The sequence below is a fragment of the Xenopus tropicalis genome, chromosome 3 (assembly GCF_000004195.4).
Source record: "Xenopus tropicalis strain Nigerian chromosome 3, UCB_Xtro_10.0, whole genome shotgun sequence".
Lineage (NCBI taxonomy): Eukaryota > Metazoa > Chordata > Amphibia > Anura > Pipidae > Xenopus > Xenopus tropicalis.
The window spans coordinates 23,740,839-23,762,539 of record NC_030679.2 but is presented as its reverse complement, the minus strand read 5'-3'; the positions used below and the strand labels follow the sequence as shown (position 1 = coordinate 23,762,539).

At 38.7% G+C, this 21,701-nt stretch overlaps 1 protein-coding gene across 2 annotated transcripts in view; it reads left to right on the top strand.

Moving 5' to 3' along the window:
• The first annotated feature begins 287 nt into the window (after positions 1-287).
• atp10b (ATPase, class V, type 10B) overlaps positions 288-21,701 on the top strand; it is a 299,005-nt gene continuing 277,591 nt past the window's right edge. For both annotated transcript variants that reach the window (XM_018092832.2, XM_002940128.5), the window contains exon 1: positions 288-629. The gene's annotated coding sequence lies outside the window, so the exon portion shown is untranslated. The remainder of the gene's footprint in view (positions 630-21,701) is intronic.

Genomic DNA, 21,701 nt, shown 5'->3' with positions numbered 1-21,701 from the left:
GCGCTTTATAAATAAAGATATACATACATACATATAGCAGACTTGCTAACCATGCTGTCTGTTAACACATGAATATAATAAACTCTACAATAACACACATTTGTATAATGAGTGTAAGCATTCGACAAGGCTTTGTGGGCAGAATATATACAAAGCCAAGAAATTCATTACATCACACAGTTGTGCCTACTCTCGCTTTGCAGTACACACAAACACACACACCCATTCACTATGCTTTCTAATGCAGGGAGTCGGCAAGCTGCGACCCCTCCTTCTGCTTCACCTGCTCCCATTGTTAAGCAAACAGGTCCACAAACTCCTGAAGGAATCCAACTCCCCCCATACCTTTTCCCTCTCTATTTCCCACCACATACATTTGTGCAGCAGTGTTTGTGGGTGGGGCTGCCAAAGTAGTTTGGTGAGAAGTTACAAAGTAGTCACACACAAGCCTTCCTTCCTAACCTGATTGTTCTGACAGGGGAAATCAGGGTTTTTACTATTACTGGGCAGCGGTGGATCATTGTGGATTATTTCCTACTCTCCCCCTAGTGCAGACGCTTTGCAGCACTGCCATCAACGCAGAGAGCCCGAAGCAAAGACTACTTTTGATTGGACAGCATTTTAACGCAGTAAGTCTCTTTTGGTTTTGAAATAAAGGTGGGAATGGAACTGATCTCCCCTTTGGCTGAACTTGCTTGGGAATAAATGCTGCAGGCATGTATCGGAATCATTAGTGCCCCATTTTAAAGGTGCAGCTTATTAGCTCTCATTTTGCATGTGGATCTGTATATATTTAGCGGTATATACAGTGCTGGTTAAAGGGTTTTTTAAGGGCAAGTTAAACTCACAAACATTTCCTTGTTTTGATTATTTATTATTATTTAAACATAAGCCTGCCATGCCTTTTCTCCTGATAGGGTTTACGTTAAAACCCCCATTCCACCCCTGCTTACCTTATGCAGTTATGGGACCTGTTATCCAGAATGCTTGGGACCTGGGGTTTTCCGAATAAGGGGTCTTTTTCTATTTTGTATCGCTGTACATTGTCTACTAAAAAAATCATTAAATAAACCCAGTATGATTGTTTTGCTTCCAATAAGGATAATTTCTATTTTGGTTTTATTATTACAGAAGAAAATCATTTTTAACAGTTTGAATTATTTGAATAAAAAGTAGTACAGGTATGGAACCCATTATCCAGAATGCTTGGTACCTGGGGTTTTCTGGATAAGCGATCTTTCTGTAATTTGGATCTCCATAACTTAAGTCTGTTAAAAACCATTTAAATATTGAATAAACCCAATAGGATTGTTTTGCCTCCAATAAGGGGTAATTCTATCTTAGTTGGGATCAAGTACAGGTACTGTTTTATTATTACAGAGAAAAGGGAATCATTTAACCATTAAATAAACCCAATAGGCTTGTTCTGCCCCAATAAGGGGTAATTATATCTTAGTTGGGATCAAGTACAGGTACTGTTTTATTATTACAGAGAAAAGGGAATCATTTAACCATTAAATAAACCCAATAGGGCTGTTCTGCCCCAATAAGGGGTAATTATATCTTAGTTGGAATCAAGTACAGGTACTGTTTTATTATTACAGAGAAAAGGAAATCATTTAACCATTAAATAAACCCAATAGGGCTGTTCTGCCCCCAATAAGGGGTAATTCTATCTTAGTTGGGATCAAGTACAGGTACTGTTTTATTATTACAGAGAAAAGGGAATCATTTAACCATTAAATAAACCCAATAGGATTGTTTTGCCCCCAATAAGGATTAATTATATCTTAGTTGGGATCAAGTACAGGTTCTGCTTTGTTATTAGAGACAAAAAGGAAATTCTTCAAAATTAGAATTATTTGCTTATAATGGTATGGGAGATGGTCTTTCTGTAATTTGGAACTTTCTGGATAAGGGGTTTCCAGATAATGGATCCCATACTTGTATATGGGAGATACACATCCTGTAATTCAGAACTTTCTGGATAATAGGTTTCTGGATAATGGATCCCATTTCTGTAGTTTCCTTTGATGCACTTGTCTTCTTTTACTGTGGGAAAAATCATGTGCACTGTGTTTACAGTATGGGTGCCCATTTGTATCAAGTAAACCGGGTGGTACAAAAAAGGTGCATTCAAAATAAAAGTCTTCAGTTAGGGATTAAGATGGATATGCAATGATACTAATAACACATGCATGTGGATATACTTGCCCTTTAACTTAGAAAGCTATTTAGCAGAATGTGGTTAAACATTCACTTTGGAATTCTGTAACCTTAAAAACCTGTTTGGGTTGTGCTGCTGTGCTGCTGTGCAGACCCACGTGACCGTGCACCTTCCCAAGCATTCAGGAACTACACGCCTCAAGCATGGGGATTACGCCTGTTTTTCATGCATGCAGATGTTACAGATATGCAATAAGGAACCATTAAAGGAAATCTATAACCTGAATGAATAAAAAGGCAATCGTTTTGCTTCTTAGCAGTGTGTCTAAATGTGCTTTTATTGATGAAACCTGCTCATTGTACATTGCACTTGCTCTTGTTTGTGCTTGTTGGGCGCTGATATTTGTGATGACCCCCTGCACCCAGAATAACAATGTGTACAGGTATGGGACCCATTATCCAGAATGCTTGGGACCTGGGGTTTTCTGGATAAGGGAACTTTCTGTAATTTGGATCTCCTAAAAAAATATGTATACACTAATTAAACCCAATAGGCTTGTTTTATCTCCAATAAGGATTAATTATATCTTAGTTGGGATCAAGTACAAGATACTGTTTTATTATTATTATCAGAGAAAAAGGGAATCATTTTTAAAAATGTAAAATATTTGATTAAAATGGAGTCTATGGGAGATGGCCTTTCCGTAATTGGGAACTTTCTTGATAATGGGTTTCCGGATAAGGGGGTCCTATACCTGTATTTGTCTTCACAGATAGGTAAATTACCTCTGCCACTGCTATTTAGCACATTTTTTTCCTGCTTTTCAGCTGGTTTGTGCATACAAACTTAAGAAAAACATGTTTTCCTCATTCTTCCTCATTCTTACTTACTTACTTTTATTGCAAAAGGCAATACATGGCATCCAGTATATGTCTTTGTGATTTTGGTGAAGTTATGGATTAACCCTTTACATACCAGGCAAAATAGACTCTACTAAGATAACACAAAGTATATAATACTTGGGGGGGGAGCTATTAAAACCTGGCGATGGAATATTCTATCTTGCCTGATAAATATCTATAAAAAAGATATATCTTTGGCAGACCAAAGGGATGGCACCATACAAGGAGCGATAAGCTGCTGACTTGGTCTGGAGAAGCCGATTTGGCAGGTTTTATCAGTCTGTGTATATTTCTAGATTTTTCTGTATGGTATGTTTATGGACAATGTGGTACAGGTAGGGGATCTATTATCCAGAAGGCCCTCAGGATGAAAGGATACAGCACTGGTGTAGACTTGCTCTCTGTCTGTGAATTCCCCCACCCTGAGTATTTATAGAAGTTGTAAGGACAGTGTAAGGTACTCTCATGGCAGCACCTGTGAATCAATATAGTGGGATCTGGGAGATCCACCTTAACTGTGGCTTCATCCCTCTGTAATCTTGTGTAGATATTCTAAGGTTATCTGCTTTGGGGGCCTTAAGGCCGGGCTAAGAGAAGATGTATTAGAGCTTTAAATAGAATCTAGACAATGTCAATACGTTTGTCTGATTGCTTGAAGGACACTGGCATTAGAATTAGCTATTATAGTCTTGACATATAGGAAATTATTAAATGAGCTTGAAAGCTTTGACATCTGACATCAGTGCTGAAGAATTTAGAGGACGCTAGTACAATACACAAGTGAATATAAAGGAGCTATTAATAATATATTGTCCCTTGTTGCTGTCTTTATTGTACAGTATTACAAAGTACAGGTATAGGACCCGCTATCCAGAAAGCTTGGGACCAGGGGGTATTCTGGATAAGGGGTCTTTCCGTAATTTGGATCTCCATACCTTAACTCTGCTAAAAAAATCAATGAAATATTAGTTAAACCCAATAGGATTGTTTAATAAGGATTAATTATATGTTAATTGTTATCAAGTACAAGGTACTGTTTTATTATTACAGGGGTAAAGAAAATCAATGTTAAAAATCTGAATTATTTGATTAAAATGGAGTCTATGGGAGACAGGATTTCTGTAATTCGGAGCTTTCTGGATAACGGGTTTCCGGATAATGGATCCCATACTTGTACAGGTAAAATGGCATCTCACCCCACTTGAAGCAATTGTAATATTGCTGGATTGGCCTGTCCTGTTAGTTTATAAGCCTAGGCAAAAAGGCATTTATGTGTAAATGTTTGCTATCATACAGAGCTACAATGGCCTGGTGTTTTTTTCTTGTGTATGTTTCTCTTATGTTCGTTTCAATACATTTGTGTGTATTTGACGGTGTAGTCAAGGTTGACGTGATGCTAATAGTTACATTTACCTATTTTAAACATCTTCTGCATTGTGGGCGGCTGTGGGCTGGGCATGCACAATAACTGGTTTCCATTACTGAGCCAGCAGAGTGGGGCTATCTTTGGCAGAACAGGAAAAGGCACCATGGAACCATGAGAACAAAAAGGGCGTGTGAGTTTATTGTGCATAAATAAAAGTTGATCACGGCTTTATTTTAATAACATAAGTGACAATGCACCAGAACTAAATCAGGCTGGTCACATTTATAACCCTTTTAGGGTGAAGACACACTGGGCAACTAGTAGCATCTACTTTTTCAAGGCGACTAGACACCAGAAAATACCCTGCCATAGACAATACTGAGAACTGCCTCTGCTAAAACACACATAGAGACAATTATCAGTAAATGATCAGCATTGTCCTTTTTTAGTAGCCTCTACAATTATCTGCTACTAGTAGATCCATGTGTCTTCACCCTTAGGGCTCTGGCACATGGGGAGACTAGTCGCCCACAGCAAAACTCCCTGTTCGCGGGCGACTAATCTCCTCGAGTTGCCCCCCGAGTCTTTTTCTGCGATATCCCGAAATCGCCCCGCCGCGTCTGCCATCCCGCCGGCGACTTACATGTTCGCCGGTGGGATGGCAGGGGAAGGCAACTTGGGGAGATTAGTCGCCCGCGAACAGGGAGTTTTGCCGTGGGCGACTAATCTCCCCGTGTGCCAAAACCCTTAGTGCCACAGTAGAAAGCTTGGAATATGATGATGCCATTCATTCTAGAGCTTGGTTTCTCTTTGATCTATACAGAAAGATAAAAGTGAGGAAGCACAGAATGGGATTTATATCTACAGTTTCTATCTACAGTTTTATATCTTAGCAGCTCATTAGTGCTAGGAAAAGATCACTTTCCACTTACAGTTTTTCATAGCAAGAGTTTGGCCTATTACTGCAGGTAACCGACCAAGGGGGCCAACATAGCTGTGATGCTAGACAAAGTTGCTTGTGATGCTTTAGCCACGTATTAGTGCCAGTGTGTGTGAATGGCTGCACGTCTGCTCCTTCTACACAGGGTCACCTATGGGAACTAGATTTACAAACCAAGAATTGGTGAGTTATCATTATACATTTGTATAAGAGATTTCTTAATAGGAAAGGGAGACCCACTCCTTACTGTGTTAGTCCTTCACCAAGGAATTGCCTTGTAGCTGTTCTTAAAATAACCATCAAGTGTTCTCTATGCATGAAATGGAAAAAAAATTGGTTTAGTTCTAATTTTTGCATGGCATGTGGATCCTCCTGATAAAAGGTTCTTTTATATTTACTGATTAATAGATATCTTTTTATCTTTGCTCAACTTTATGGCTTAGAAATGCTAAAAATACAAATGAATATCCGTGCTGTTGTATGTCAGCATGTTTTTGCTCTTTGCCTCTGATACCTACAGAAGCAATTACTCACCGTCATTCTGTATCATGTGAGCCTAGTTGCTAACGGTTCCTTATTTCCTGGGAAAGTTACTTCTGTACTCCCCTATGTATCCCAAGTGGTTTAAACCTGACATCTGAAGCTCAAAATGCTTTTGGGACACATGCAGGGAAACGTAGTCTTTGGGGCAAATAAAAAAAAATTAGGTTGCAGTCACACAGGAAGACAACGTTTTAATTTTGACAGAATTTATAGTTTTATTTAGTGAGGTAGCAGGAGAACTGGAGATTTTGCCAGCAAGTACAATTTAACTTATATGAACAGGAACAGAAAGCCCCTTACAGCCTATGTATGTATCAGTCAGTTACAGAGGTCCCCAACCTTATTTACCCAGCAAGCCACATTTAAATGTAAAAAGAGTTGGGGAGCAATACCAGCATGAAAAAAGTCCTGGGGTGCCAAATAAGGGCTGTGATTATTTGGTAATCTCTATGTGGAGCGGCCTACAGAAGGTGCTGTTTGGTAGGGATGTAGCGAACATCGCCAAAAATGTTCGCGGACCCGTTCGCGGACTTTCGGCAAAACTCGCGAATATTCGCGAACTTTGCGAACCCCATAGACTTCAATGGGAAGGCGAACTTTAAAACCTAGAAAAGCCATTTCTGGCCAGAAAACTGATTTTAAAGTTGTTTAAAGGGTGCCACGACCTGGACAGTGGCATGCAGGAGGGGGATCAAGCAAAACTTTCTCTGAAAAAAAAACGCCAAAAAATAACGAAAGAAAAAAAAAAAAAAACGCCAAAAAAAAAACCGCCAAAGAATAACGAAAGAAAAAAAAAAAAACGCCAAAAAATAACGCCCAAAAAAAACCGCGGCGAACCCAAAATGGCCATCGCCAAAAGTCCGCGAATCTACGCGAACACCCGATGTTCGCGCGAATTAGTTCGCCGGCGAACAGTTCGCTACATCTCTACTGTTTGGCAGTACACCCAGTTTTTTAATTGAGATTAAATAATTAGGGGGGAAACAAGTTTATTCCACTGTTAATGTAACCGGATATAGACTAGAATGTAAACATTGTTCTACATTTGACTTTAAAGGAGAGGTAACAGCCCCATCTATAACTTAATAGATTGTGATACAATGTTATATATGTCATGTTTTTGTGGTAATAACCTGTACATATATTTACAGTACTTTGCTGAATATCCATCCCCTTGGATTTTTCCATATTTTGACTCCTATGTGCCCCTAAGAAGCCACTTCAGAGCTAAATGCTCATTAGGCATTACGGTTTCTGGCTGTTGGCCATAAGAATTTTGGGTTAGATCTTTGCTTTTTTGAGTTCTGATATGTACAGGTATGACATTTATTTGTGGTGATGTAATTATTATTTGTTATATTTTCTCCCAGTTTTTTTTTGGTATTTTCCTATTGGGCATCTTTTCCACAGCATTAAATTCTGCACTTCTTTTGGCATATTACATCTGTATTATTTATACACACCTCCGGTGGTTCTATGAACCTGGCATAGGCCTGTGTGTGTGTTATTTAACATTTTCTTCGCTTTGTAGAACCAGCAGTATAGCATTTATTATAATTGTACAGAGGTGGAGTCCATGAAACTATGTGATTTCATAGTGCCACCAGAGGTTATTTAGGGATACCCCAGATGAGTGTGTAAATACTTCTGCTATTAAGTTGGTATTTTTTTATTTGCAAATACATTTTTCAGTTTTATCATTACAGACTATTTCATGTAGATCAGTGACATAAAATTCCAGTTAAACCCAATTTAGTTACGGGTTGTAGCACAGCAAAATATGAAAATATCCAAGTGTATAAATGAAGGTGCTGTTTGATCACAACTGTAAGTATGGATAGTAAAATATACATCTTGAACTTTATAAATGTTACTTTTTATAGTTGACCAATTCTTAATAGTACTACTAATAAATGAATCATAAAATATTCATAAAACTCAGGGCTTTAACCTATGTTTAATCAGCTGGTAATGAAAGAGCACCCTTTTTTATTACAATACATAAAACATCAATATAAGAAGATAAATAACCACTTTCTACATGGCAATAAGAATCTCTAAGTTCCAATTAAAAATACCTGTGGCTCATTTGAGCCGTCCCCAGTGAATGAATAGAGGAAAAAGTAAATAAATGATTACTAAGATGTGTCAATAGAAGCCTCAGTTTCACTAGTCTCCACCAAACATATAACGACTTAAGTGGATAAATAAATCTCTCTTATTAATACATTCACTAATACAACTAGTTAGCAACCAGTACATATTAATACATAATGACACCCATGTGCATATGGATTAAGTGAGGAAATACAGAAATACAGACACTCCTAAGAAAATACTCCAGTTGTTACTCCGGTTTCTCTATACGCAATTGGCCATTTGGAATGGGTTCATATTGTGCACATTATAGGGTGGTTGTGATTATTATACGTGTATATTGGTTACTAATTAAGTGTAGGCACTATTAATGGACATTTATTTATGCACTTATTCATTTTTTGCACAATTCGTTTATGCATTTATGGGCTAATGAATTAGGCTGTTTGTATATTGGGTATGGCTGGAGAGAGCCACAGGTATTTTTAATAGGAACATACCTTCATATGTAATAAAAGGCACTAAGTTTGCCCAAAAGCAGTAACCCATAGCAACCAATAAGATGTTTGCTTTTAAACAAGTGACCAGTAAATTCTGCCAGCTGATTGGTTGCTATGGGCTACTGCTCCTGGGCAAACTTAGTGTTTTTTATTACATAGCCCCCCCTTTAGAGATTCTTATTGCCATCTAGAAAGTGTTTTTTTTAATCTACTCATATTGGTATTTTTATTTGTATTAAAGTTATATATAATCATAAAAAGGGCTGCGCTCTTAAGATTTAATTTTTTTTACAAAAAATATAGTATCCTTGCTATTGTAGAGGAAGTGAGAAACCATCTCTATTGTAACCGATGACAAAGTCACTTAGAGTAAGCAGAATGCAGCACACATGCCTACCAAAAGCACTGTTATTTTATAAGCAAATAGATGTACAGGTATGGGATCCCTTATCCGGAAACCCATTATCAAGAAAGCTCCGCATTATGGAAAGCCTGTCTCCCATAGACTCCATTTTAATCAAATAATTCAGAAATTTAAAACTGATTTTCTTTTTCTCTGTAATAATAAAACAGTACCTTGTAATTGATCCCAACTAAGATATAATTACCCCTTATTGGGGGCAGAACAGCCCTATTGGGTTTATTTAATGGTTAAATGATTCCTTTTTCTCTGTAATAATAAAACAGTACCTTGTAATTGATTCCGACTAAGATATAATTAATCCTTATTGGAGGCAAAACAATCTTATTGGGTTTAATTAATTTTTTGATTTTTTAGTAGACTTAAGGTATGGAGATTCAAATTAAGGAAAGACCCCTTATCCAGAATACCCTTGGTCCCGAGCATTCTGGATAATGGGTCCTATAACTGTGCTGTGTATGAGTATTGGCCTTCTGGTCTATTATAGTTTGCAACTTTTCATATTATCATACTTATAATTTTAATACTTTGCGCATACATGTGACTCAAAATAGCGGGTGTGTTAGAGTGGAATTGAACCACATATGGGTGTACAACAGGGGTCCACGAACAACACAAGCTAAAAAAAGGCTGTTAATGGCTATTTGGTAGCCCCCTATGTCGAATGGCAGACTATAGGAGGCTTTTTGATGGCAAGTGGCAGCAGTGTGCTACTATGACAACTGTAACTGCCATCTTCCCAAGTGCACAATGACTTTATTAAGGTGTCATAACACCTTAGTATGGCTCATTAATTAAACTATTTTGCAGATATTTTGCTTGTTCAATAACTGCACAGAGCAATGATCTTCAGCCTGTGTGCTGAATACCTATCTGTTGGTGCATCTACCCTCCTCTTGTTCTTTCTGATAACCTTTGCATTCTGGTCTTGGCACATTATGTATAAGATGCCAGCCAAAGGGTAGACCCATGCACACACACAACACCCCATCCATGCAAACCTACTTGATGTCTATTCAAGAAGTTTCAGAGCAAAAGTTCACCACAGCAGGTTTCATTTTTAGGCAGGTTCTCCACAAATTTTTGATCAAGGGAATGAAGATAACGTACTGTATGGCTATATTGGAGACATTGCATGGCCCTGTGGGTCTGGCCTAGAGATGCACATTTTCCAGTGGTGGGAGGATTTTCTCATGGTTGGAGATCTGCTTCAGTATATTAAAGAGGACACAGACTACAAATAAAATCTTACAATATTAGGATAAACAGTAAACTAGAAAATCTGCTTCTCCCAAATTATTGAGCCCATTGAAATAAAGGGAACCCAATGGAACAATTATACATCTATTTAATGTATGTAGTGTACAGAGCTGTGTTTTATTGAATATAGACACTGGATACAGTGGCAATTTATCAGAAGCCTTAAGGTGGCCATACATGGGCCAATTAAAGCTGCCAATTTAGTCTTTCCGGGCCAAGTAAGCATCTTATTGGCCTGTGTATGGGGCCCTCTGATGGGCCTGCCCAACCGATAATCTGGGCAAAAATCCGCCAGATATTGATCATGCAGGTTTAAAAACCTATCCCCCCAATTGCTTTTATGTCTACATTTTAACAAAAGAAACAAAAAATCCATACTATGTATGTATCAATATAATATTATTCCCTTAAAGGGCTTGTTCACCTTTTAGTTAACTTTTAGTATAATGTAGAAAGTAATATTTTGAGACAATTTGCCATTGTCTTCATCTTTTATTATTTGTAGTGTTTTAGTTATTTTTACTTTTTGTCAGCAGCACCTTAGCAACAAGGGAGCAGTTGTAATGAGAGGCTGATATATGAAAAGAAGAATAAGTTATTAAAAAGTAATAATATCAATAACACTGTAGCCTCATCGGGCAATATTTTCTTGGCTGCTGGGGTCCATGACCCCCTTTTGAAAGTTGCAAAGAGTTAGAAGAAGAAGGCAAATAGTTCAAAAAGTATAAATTTATGATGGAGACCAATTGAAAATCCTTAATTTTGTGACCGAACGCTGTATTGTGTTAACGTTAAAATATCTATTTCATGAATAATACCGTGTTCAAACAGAAAACGTGAGGCTATAGCAGCAGGCTATATTGACGTTAATTAAGAATTCACATTTCAACTGAACACAAAGTTCGGCAGTTTTGCTAAGTCGATGAGAGTTGTAATCGATGGAGTCAGTTTTCAAGTTAAAGATGAAGAAAGAGTTTCTGTTTCGTCTAATGCTACAGAGGTTGCTAAACATGCACGGCATGCTAATTCCTATAGGCCAGGTTATGCCATAGCCAGCAATTAAAGCTTTAGAAATACTAATGAGTTACACGGTTTAGTTACATTAGTTGGAGAGTCTTTACCCTTATCTTGCTTACTAAGGCAGAACATAGGTTCAGGTCCTTTCCCCCTGCATGCAAGGAGAAGCCTTGGCTTGATTGGGAACAATTGGTATGAATGCTTGCTTAGCTGGCCATTGGTTCCTAAATAATGAATAAATAGTATCGACATAAACAGGGAAATACAAGTTCTACAATGGAATTAATGTTCAGGTTCAATAGCAGCGACAAATTACTGACACTATGGGGCACATTCATTAAAGCACGAGTTGTACTTTTCGCACGACGAAACTTTCGTTATTCATTCAAGCTTTGGTATGGTGACTATCTTTTGGCCAGGTTGGAGCTGCAGAGTGCCATTAAGTGCAATGAAAGGCTTCCAAAATCATACATTGAAGTTACAAAGTCAGAAAGGTTTTCGCAGAGTTTACGATCGTTCAGATACGAAAATGTTGTAACTTTCGTATTGCAACCATGATATTTTCGTACGAACACATATCTTGGTGCAATTTACGCACATCAGAAATTATTGTGGTTACTACAAATTTTTTCCAATCGTGCTTATACCAATCCGAAATATGTACTTTAATGAATGGGCACCCAAGGTTCAAACAACAGCCATAACAGGCTACTACCTTCCAGCAGAATATACACTGCTACCCTAGGCATATACGCTTCAGTCCCTACATTGGTGAATGAACCACTCAGGGTACTAACCCCCTATCATTCCTTGGTGGAAACAGAAATGTTTACTGAATATCCTTTACTACCTTATGCTTCTAGAGCAAACCCCCATTTGTTAAAGGAGAAGGAAAAGCTAATAAAGAGTTAATCTCAAGCTGCAGGCATACCTTCTGTTGTCTCAATAGTGCCCTTAAGTCTCCCCATATTTCTCCCTTTCCGATGATCAGAAGCCAAAATGAAGAAAAAATGCTGAGCTGTGTAAAGAAAGTTCCCATGATGCCTCACTCCTGCACCAAGACCAGTGTACATGCTCAGTTAGTAAGACTATGAGCCAGCTTCCTGCTGATTGGCTCAGATCCACATTCCTAAGGTGGGGAGGGAGTTCTTAGTGTTCTTGAGGGCGGGGGAGCAGGAGAGGGGAGAGAGCAGAGAGCTGTGTGTCTGTGGCACAGGAAAACAGACACAAGAAATCGTTTGACAGCGAAGTCGGTACAGTGTTTCTGTGAGTGCTTATGGCTGTATTTACATAGACCTTTCTGATAAAGCTTACTTAGTTTTTACCCTTCCTTCTCCTCTAAGATATTTCTTACAGAGGTCCCTGCATCTGAACCTTGGCTCTTTGGTCTTCTGCTTCTATACGATAATGGAACTTTTATAGCAGAAACTGGAATACCTTTAAGCTTTTCACTCTCTAGTTGCTACAGTGTATGCAGACCACATTCCTAAATGCACTGCTTGAATCATTTACTTACCAGTTTTAGGAACAGAGCGAGAAGGCATTTGATCTTGGCCTTCAGTGTCAGAAGGACCTTTGGGTAGAAAACACAGTCATAGGACATGTTTTATTTATCTTTTTAGATATTCTTGTTGTATACATCAGGAAGGCCCAGCCTATGACACTTTACTTGGTGATGAACTGTAACCCAGAAAAAAACAAATAGAATGAAGAGGTGTGGACTGAAGAATCAGATGCAGTTAAAATTGTTTAGTCGATTTTTATCATGGGAACATGGTATGAACAAAGCATCTATAAACCCTAACTGCTTGTTGCCTTGTGGAAAATCACAGCCATTACGCATTCTCTACTAGATACTAATATTGCTTTATACACAACACTATTAATGCTTGATTCAGTGTATAAACCATAGAATCAACAGAGATGTTGTTTATAGTAGAAGTCTTGTATTTAGACAAAATGTTCATAGAACATAGGCAAACAATGGATTGAGCAACTGTGTGAGCAGTGAGGGCCTGTTTTTTTTTTTTTTTTGCATTGTTTTGCAGAGGGAGGGGAGAGCCTAGCAATAACTAGTTATGCCACTGGCAGGGGTCAGTGAGTATTTTCATTTGACTGCCAGAAAGAGGCAGAGTAGAATGGGTTTATCTTTAACATACTAAAAGTGAATTTTTCCATTGAGACTTTTGGTGGTCATGGGATATCTTCAAGGGATCTGAACGCTTCTTTTATACCTGAACGGTTTGCCTTTGGGTACTCTATTTTCCTCCCACTGTCCAATAACATAGAGACGGTTTAAGTGGCTCCTGATAAAACTGAAGGTAGATCTTTACAAAACGTATTTTGGCATTATGTATTTCTATTGACAGCCAAGCTGTTATCTTGCTTCTGCATTATCTATGAGCCGATAAAATCTGGCCATGTCGGCAGCTTATTGACCAGTGTATGGGGCCAAACAATTGGATCAGCCAGATATTGCCTACCTCAAGATGGATATATAGGTAAAAGTTCCCCTCATCTGGCAACCTTGCCAAAGGAATACATGTATGGCCTGCCTTAGATTATTTACAGCTCACTTCCCTGCTGCATTCTCTGTTGTAATCCGTAATGCCACATTGATGCTAATATCCATTTGCTTGCCCTGCTGTGGGGTAAACTTTGCCCTCATCTCTTGCTGTTTCGCTTAAGAGATACTTGAACTTTTTGAAATAGTGTGACCTTCACTTTGCCTGCTGCCTCCAGTTTGATGAATATGCTTTCCTTTTGTTTGATGAATATGCTTGTGACTTAGTGGTTTCATAAGGCAGTCTATTTTTATTCATATTATGGAATACTATATGTTACATCTATATAAAAAATCATCCGAGAATTTAAAACCCAATAGAGTTGTTTTGTCTTCAATGACACTAACTGTAGGGCATCCACCAAAGCTGCTGTATAGGTATACAGGTATATAAAACATTCTAGGATAGAGTTGTTTGGTTTAAATATCAGCATGTCATTACAAAGGCAAATAAAGACTTCCAACTTTTAACTTTGAAATGTTCTTTCAACGTCAGTGCAGACCCCTCGTACTATGAATCAATAGAGTGCTCTTCTTAATAATAAAATGGGCCAGCTAATATTTTCCAAAGGGAAAAGGTCATCGCACAACGATGGCACCAATTTATTTAATCCATTTTGTTTGGAAAGTATTGCATGGCTCGCATGGAGGAAAGTGCATTAGTCTTCAAGCCCTTTTCTAAATCAGATGGGACCCCTTGTATGGGGGCACTCCAGGAGACTTAAAAATTGAATGTCAGTAGGATGTAGAAAGGTTAATAAATCTACATTTGCTCTAAAGGCAAGTATATGGTAAAGTTTACTGGAAATCTGCAGAAACTTCCGAACTTCAAGCTGTTAAAAATAAAAGAATAAAATTCCATTTGCTTTATATGTTAATTTCCTGGAGAAAAGGCTCTTCTTACAAAGATGATTCTGTCTGTAACTTTTGCATTTACAGTTATAGTAACTGATATGTTATATAGAACTAAAGGTATTATGTGGTTTTCACACTGCCCCATAAAGCTTTTAGTTTAATAGGGGCAGCATGGCGACACCGTGCTTAGTGTTCCTGCTTTGCAGTGCTATAGGCTTCCGTTTGATTCCACCCAGGGCACTACCCAAGTGGAGTCTGTAAAGCTAGTTTAGGAACGCAAGTGCAAAGTGCAACTATATTGCAAAATTTTCCCCAAAATTCCGTTGTGGTTTTGCATTTAGCACATATACAGTTATAGGACCTGTTATCCAGAATGCTCAGGACAAAGGGTATTCCAGTTCAGGGGTCTTACTGTAATTTGGATCTCCATACCTTAGGGCTCTGGTACACGGGGAGATTAGTCACCTGTGACAAATCTCCCTTGTTGTGGGCAACTAATTTCCGCAAATCGCGCCGCCGCGTATGCCTTCCCACCGGCTATTTACGTTTTCGCCATTGGGATGTCATATCGGGGAGTTTAGTCGCCTGCAAAAAGGGAGATTTGTCGCGGGCGACTAAACTCCCTCATGTGCCAGAGCCCTTAAGTGTACAGGTATAGGGACCAAGGGTATTCCAGATAAGGGGTCTTTCCATAATTTGGATCTTCATACCTTAAGTCTACCGAAAAAAACAATAAAACATTAATTAAACCCAATAGGATTGTTTTGCATCCAATAAGGGTGAATTCTATCTTAGTTGGGATCAAATACAGGTACTGTTTTATTATTACAGAGAAAAAGGAAATCAATTTTAAAAATCTGAATTACTTGATTAAAATGGAGTCTATGGGAGACAGGCTTCCCGTAATTCGGAGCTTTCTGGATAATGAGTTTCCAGATAAGGGGTCCGATACCTGTACTAAAAAATCAATAACATATTAATTAAACCCAATAGGATTGTTCTGCCCCCAATAGGGGGTAATTATATCTTAGTTGGGATCAAGTACAGGTACTGTTTTATTATTACAGAGAAAAGGGAATCATTTAACCATTAAATAAACCCAATAGGGCTGTTCTGCCCCCAATAGGGGGTAATTATATCTTAGTTGGGATCAAGTAGAAGGTACTGTTTTATTATTACAGAGAAAAAGGAAATCAGTCTTAAAATTCTGAATTATTAGTCTCTGGGAGATGGACTTCCGTAATTCAGAGCTTTTTGGATAATGGGTTTCCAGATAAGGGATCCCATACCTGTATGTCCAATTCTTCAAAACGTGTGCATTTGCGCTTGTGCATTTTGATTAACTGGGCACTAATATGCTACATTATTTTGTGGATTGCGTCATTTGCAAATGATTCTACGGCTACATTGCTACGGCTATCAATGTAGTCCACAATGGGAGCTTTAGGGCTCTGGCACATGGGGAGATTAGTCGCCCGCGACAAAACTCCCTGTTCGCGGGCGACTAATCTCCCCGAGTTGTCATGACCCGCCATCCCACCGGCAAACATGTAAGTCGCCGGCAGGATGGCACACGACTTACATGTTCGCCGGTGGGATGGCAGGGGAAGGCAACTCGGGGAGATTAGTCGCCCGCGAACAGGGAGTTTTGTCGCGGGCGACTAATCTCCCCGTGTGCCAGAGCCCTTAGAATTACCACCACCACTGAGGTGAAGGTAGCTCCATGAATCCTCTGTGTCTTTAGGTGCAGATGTGTGCCATTCATCAGGGGAGACTGGACAAGCGCAATGGTGCTCGCCACAGATACACACAAGTGCGTTTTTTTTCATGCAACCGCAAAGCAATTTTTTTACACATTTGACTTTTTTTGTCTCTTAAAATACATAAAAGTCATGCCTGGTGAAAAAAATGTGCTCATCTCTAGTGCCTTTGTGTGTCCCCCCTGTGCTTTGGTGTCTTCCTTCTAGGTACTCCACTTTCTTCCCACACTCCAAAAATATAAATGCAGGTTTCCAGACTCCTGAAAATTTTATATGTAAACTTTAGTAGGGTGATTCATGTCTGTAAAACAATGTAGAATATGTTGGTTCTTTATAAATAAAGGATAGAAATAATGATAATATTTGAGTCTGCAGTTAAAGCAGATTTACTGCAGGTTACAATGAGCTGAAATGTCGATAAAACCGTTCCTTCATTCTTCAAATTCTCTGCCTGGCCGGGTCCCAATAAACTATAGACTGCATGTAACCTGTTTGCTATCACAATAGAACAACTGTAGAAGTAGACCAAGCACAGATTTTGCAATGTGTATATTCAGGCAACAGAGCTCAAAATCACTAAATAACAAATCGCTATTAAGGATGGTATAAACAATACAAGTAAATTAAACATGCAAAAAAAAATCCCATGGGAAAATATCTATTCACATATGCGCAGTAGAGCAAACCCGGCAGATCTACTCTACTGCACATGTGTAGACGCCAAGTGCCAAAGGATAGAAGGTACAGAGATGCTGACGCAGCGCTTAAGTAGCTTTTCCATGGCCCGCCGTAGTTTTCTCTTAACAGGAGCACCAGGGAAAAGCTTAACGATATATTTCATTATGGGATGCTTAACATTTTGGCACCCCTCAATGAAATGGACTTTACATGTCCTTTCAATGCTTCAAAAAAAGAGGCTTTGAAAGTCTCTTTTCTTCTAACTGCTCATGCAGTACTCAAGCATATGTCTGCAGCGCTCGGGGCCAAGGGGCTAATGCTTTATCTTGGTGGTTTCTACAGTTAGAAGCCACTTTGCCTTCATAGTTTCTGGTGCCTGTTAACCACTAAAGCTTGGATGAAAAAGGAGCAGCTTCCCCAAAGCTTATACAAACTTGTCAGACCACTGTCACTCCTTGCTCTTTAACATCTGTGTTAGGGTTCCTGACAGCAGACTGTAAGTGTGGGGACCTGAGGGAGCTCTCCTGCCAGGACAAAGACATGCACGGGAGCAAGAAGGACGCAACCACAATGGAAGTTCAAATTTGTTCAATTTATTGTTACATGATCATAACTTTTATAACTTTCTTTGTATATACAAATACATAGGGGTGTGTTAAAGCAAATAGAAAAAGACCATTGAAGTTTCAAAGATGGCCTTCAAGGATGGCCTTTACTGGACAGGAATGTAACTAATAAGATACATAATATGTATTTCACAATGTGCAAGCCATGCAGGGGCACTATTTGGGAAAAACAAACTATTGTGAGATGTTCAAGCCTTGCTGTTTGCAGTTACAAAATGGAGAAATATTTATAAAATAGAGTATGATATGCTAAGCTGCAAGGTATATCAAAGTATATGAATATATGGATAAATGATAATATCAATATGAGAATATAAGATACTGTATTATGTCAAACCTCACAATCGGTTCATATTGCCCCCTTTCCTCAATGTATTTATCTGAGATACTGGGGACAAAATAGGGTGAGAGATTTCAAAATTCAAGGGGGTAGCTACCTTCATACAGGCATAGCTGAGGGCAGTTTCCTAGCCTAGCGCAGCTAACTAATTGGCAGGCACCAATAGCTGCCTATGCAACTCCCTACTGGAGAATCTTCTACATAGGGACTGAAACTACAGTGATTCCATCCCTGGCTCAATCCTCCCCGGAGTTTTCAGAGAAATGAAAATACATTCACATTATTTTTCTTTTTCTAAGCAGTGTCAAGGTCTAATTAAGCCATGTTCTGTAGACGGAGAGAATCAGCTATTTTTCTGTTCAATGGGTCCTTGAGACAAAAAGTACTTTGACAAAGATGAACTCCAAGGTTGTGCAAATGTAGATGGCGTTATTTAAAGAGCATCCTTCTCAGCTGTGCAAACTGAAAAGAAATGCAAGTCTTCTGGAACAAAAAAGAGAGGGAAAAGGCATTATTTATTACAACTGTGTTCTGAACAGGACAGTACTTTATTGCTCTAACAGCAATCAATATAGCCCAGGTTGTTAGAGGAAGAATGGTGGCTCATTTTAATGGTGAATGATTGCTTGCTTCTCAGAGATAAAACCAGACAAACAGGTTTTTAAACTCCTGAGACAATGTATTTACTGTGGTGCAAGAATTACACAATCTTTCCGCTTAAAGGAAAACAGCTACATTTTGACTGTCTATATATCTAGCTAGTTAGGTCTTTCTGACATTTGAATGTGTATTTGGGCTTTATTAAGAGAACGTGATGGCTTAGGGAAGTAAATCCTCTCTATACTCATTTTGCCTTTTCTGCAATTCGAAGAGCTCCCTTTGGCCTTCCACCAAAAGACTAATATAAACATAGTGGACCTTGATATTACATTACATTACATTAACATTTATTTATAAAGCGCCAACATATTCCGCAGCGCTGTACAATAAGTGGGTTACATACATTGGACATACAGAGTAACATATAAAGCAATCAATAACCGATACAAGAGGTGAAGAGGGCCCTGCCCAAAAGAGCTTACAATCTACAAGATACATATATTGGAGATTTATGCCTTCCTTCTCAACAAGTTTAGCAATTTAAATTGATAATCTCGTCTATGTTTTTTTGTATTCTGTCTTTTAAGATATATATATATATAAGCTGACTAGTGAGTCTTCACCAAATGAATATTCATTATTTACTCAACCTAACCAATCAAACTGACCTAGGAACTCTTTATATTGCTAGCCAAAACTTCTTGTGCAGTACAATGGATATTGCAGATCACAAAATCAGTGCAATCTCCACATCACCCCCTTAGGGCAGGGGCACAACAAATCTCCATTGTCACAGGCAACTAATCTCCCCGCAATGCCATCCCACTGGCTAGAATGTAAATCGCCGGTGGGATTGCATAAGTGGCGCCGGAGTTGCAAACTTTGGGCGACTTAGGCAAATCCCAGCCCTTACTGCACACCCACACTGCTCTAAATGAATTCCAACTCTATTAGGAGGGGTTGCATTCAGATGGCCTTACATGCCCAGATATGGTTGGGCAGCCTAATTTGATTATGCAATCAACTGGAAATGTATGGCCAATAGGTGGGCCATTGAGGCCTATAATCTTGCAATCCTAAAGTGTGGGCCAAAGTGAATAGAACAATACAAATGTAAAAATGGGCCACATTCCCTCCAGGGTGCCTGAGTTGATTGCCCCAAGTAGAATAGGGCTCCAATCAATAAAACAGCGTGCCCATACATGCTCATATCTCATGTCCCATACATGCCTCATATCTGAGGACTCCCATCAGCCAGTGATGCTTTTATAAAACTCCTTCTCTTAATGATTTGATATCCCCAACTCGTTTAGATAACTAAAGACAAAAAAGTACTTTTGTAATGTTAAAGGGACGATAGATTAAATTGGAGGCACATATCAAGTGCAATTTACAATACATTTCCATGTATTAAAATATCCCTATTATAAGTTTAGAAACCAATGTCATTTTTTGTACATTTCAGTTACCTTATACACTTTTGTATTTACACAATAATATATAAAAACAGTTAAAAAAAAAAAATCTCAATCATGTAAAAAGTCTGTTAAATTGTAATCCATATTTTATCCACCTAGTTGTGACATTGCCACTGCCAAGTCAATAGGATATACTAGTTATACTATAATATATACTGTAATTGCAGTGTCCTTTTCTACAGAATATTTCACTTTTTCTTTCACTAACTCCTAGGGTATGACATGGAAATGCTCTACATCCTGTGACACAGTTGGTTCATCACTTTGTTTCTTGATTAGCTCCAGCCACCTTTGGACACAGGGCTGGGCCACTAAATATTTGTTTAGACATATACTGTACCATATTCCAACCATCACACCCTTCCACACACTTGAGCACATAGGTGAACATACCCAGAGCAGCCGGTACTGACCCCAGAAATCTTTACAGAACAATAAAGTTTGCATAACATTTTAAATATGTGAAGGGCAGGGGCTCATGAACAATGTTTTAGGATTTAATAAACCCTTACCATATGTCACCATATAGAAATAGGTGTACTGTTGCTAATCTCTCTCTATTATAAGGAACAGGAGACAAGTGTCTGTTAAGCCCAACATTTTGTGTGTGTGTGGCCCTAAGCCTCTTATTTCTTGCTTTTCTTCATTTTTGATTGCTTTTTTAATAGTTATTTTTGTCTTCACACACAATGTGTTTTTTTGATCCGATGCCTCTTTGATGCTGTCCATACTTTAGCTTTTGCTTATACATTGTATTTTCAATTCTTTCTTATCTTCTGGACTGGCCCTTCATCACTCATACATGACAGAGTCAAGTCTGTTCTGAGAAGACCCGTAAGATCAATTGTGTCTCTCTACCTGCTGTCCCATGTCTTAGATCAGTGCTGTCCACCTTAGTATTATATCTTTGTACAACAGGGATCCCCAGCCTTGAGCCACATTCAAATGAAAAAAGTGTTGGGGAGCAACACAAGCATGAAAAAAATTCCTGGGGTGCCAATAAGAGCTATAATTGGCCATTTGATAGCACTTATGTGGATTAGCAGCCCACAAAAAGGCTCTGTTTGACATTACTCTGAGTATTTATGCAACCAAAACTTGCCTCCAAGCCAAGAATTGAAAAATAAGCAGCTGCTTTGAGACCTTAGGAGCAACATCCAAGGGGTTGGTGAGCAACATGTTGTTCACAAGCTACTGGTTGGGGATCACTGTTGTACAACATGTTGGAGTTAAAATGACAATGCAGTATAGTGAAGTCTATTGAGCCTCTGAGAAGACTGGGGGCTATATAAATCCTTTGGAAGGCCACATCTGGCCCCTGGGCCTCCAACTGGACAGCCCTGGCTTAGATCTATTAACTACATATGATGCTGCAGACTGTCTCATTTGTATCTACAATCGAGATGTATCCTGGTTCTTCTCTAACTTTTCTAGCCAATCATTTTCTCTTTCATATGCAATTGTTTTAGCGCTGTGGTGCAGAAGAAACCATCAGATCCACCTGATGCCATCCTGTGCCATTGAGAAGAACACTATCCACCAGTCACTGTGCATTTAGTGAGGGATTTTAGACAGAAAATACTCTGTG